Source organism: Tupaia chinensis, unplaced genomic scaffold (assembly GCF_000334495.1).
Source record: "Tupaia chinensis unplaced genomic scaffold, TupChi_1.0 Scaffold141389_1, whole genome shotgun sequence".
In the NCBI taxonomy this organism is placed as follows: Eukaryota; Metazoa; Chordata; class Mammalia; order Scandentia; family Tupaiidae; genus Tupaia; species Tupaia belangeri.
The window spans coordinates 334,092-335,680 of NW_006201251.1; the positions used below are offsets into that span (position 1 = coordinate 334,092).

Sequence of the window (1,589 nt, forward strand, 5' to 3'; positions counted from 1 at the left end):
AGTCAATTTTCAACTTTCTTCTGAAACTTCAAAAGCTCATAGTCATCACAGTTGCAAAAACACAGACAAGCCTAAAGCCATTTCTTGAAATGATCCACCCCAAGCTACAGGAGAGAGAATTCACCTCCAATAAAGTTCCCCGCTTTCCCTAACTCTCTACTAGTCAATTCACAAACGTACAGCTAGGAGAATTTCCAGTCTGTGGCTCATGGCAAGAAAGCTCCCAAATTGAACAACGGCTGGGAAAACCAATGACCACCCCACCCCACCCCCCATCTAACACCCTCCTCAATGATCACCTTGCTCTCCAATTCCTTTTTCCACCTATTTTGTCGCAATACTAAAATGGATTTTCATCTTTAGAAAGTCAAAGAATGCACGTTCTTCCCATCACTTCACTGATCAAACCAGACCTATCCTCCAATTTTATCTTCACCCTGTCCCTTAACTAGCACACAATGAGATCAAACTATCCCCCTGGGGAGCCTCCATCACCTATCTACATTTCAAAAAGGAATGTTTTCTCTATATATGCATATTGGTCCCCTGCCTCGGAGCACTTAAAGAGCACTAGAAGGGTCTAGAAACATCAGCACCCATTTAATTAGCCTGGCTACTGAAATAGATGCCGTCCTGTCCTGGGTCCCTCCCTCAGACTTGCAGAGCCTCCACTTTAGCAAACAGGGGCTCCAATATAGCCCCATTTGTTTCCCCATCCTGGTATTGCTAATTGCCAAAAACTAGAAAAGTCCTTTATTCCTCTACACTTGGATGACAGCAGCCTCCCCATTTTCACCTCTTTTTGTAACCAGAAAAAACAAAAACGGAGTAGTAAGCTAGGAGCGTTTTGGAAGGAGTTTCAGTTGAACCCTCGTTCAACCCCAATTCTCCAAGCCCACATGACCAATCCCTTCTGTCCTTCCCACCCTATTAAAAGCTAAGGGCCTGGCAATTAACTGGCTGCAACTGATGCTGCTTAACTCTGCTTGCTCTTCCTTTCCACGGAGGAAAGGGAAACCCCCAAACCTCTATCACCCGTGCAGCTCCACTGTCCTATCTCCCACCCCGCTCCCCTTCCTCCCAAACTTTCCTCCCAGTCTTTCACTTTCTCCATTACCTCGTCACACCTCTACACTCTCTCCCTCAAAGCTCCGTTTTCTCCTTTTCCACCCCAATTCTCCCCACCCCGGCCCTTCCCCCTCCCACCTCCAATTTAACACTTCCAAACCCCCGCCCCCCCGCAACATCCTAAGTCCAATTTCCCGCCACAAGGCCCCTTTCCCTCCACACCCTCTGCCTCTCCCTCCGGCCCCTACCCCTTCGCCCCGGCCGGATCGCAGCTCCGCTCCCCACCTCGGCCTCTCTAATACCCCTGGCCCGGCCCGGTCTCGGCCCTTGTTTACGCCCCTCCCCATGCCCCGCTCCTCCGCCTCGACCCCTGCCCTCTCCCACAGTTGCCATCTCCCCTGCACGCCCCCCTCCGCTGCTCCCTTCCCCCACCTCGCAGCGTCCCGTCACCTCCCTCTCCTGAGGTTCTCAGGCTGGACGTCGCCACCGCCTCCCCCTCCACTTTCCTTCCCCCAGGCCTT

General features: G+C 51.9%; 1 protein-coding gene across 2 annotated transcripts in view; it reads right to left on the reverse strand.

Annotated features, from left to right (window-relative positions):
* DEDD (death effector domain containing) overlaps window positions 1–1,584 on the reverse strand; it is a 13,955-nt gene extending 12,371 nt beyond the window's left edge. For both annotated transcript variants that reach the window (XM_027766193.1, XM_006163108.3), the window contains exon 1: window positions 1,501–1,584. The gene's annotated coding sequence lies outside the window, so the exon portion shown is untranslated. The remainder of the gene's footprint in view (window positions 1–1,500) is intronic.
* Window positions 1,585–1,589: the final 5 nt, after the last annotated feature.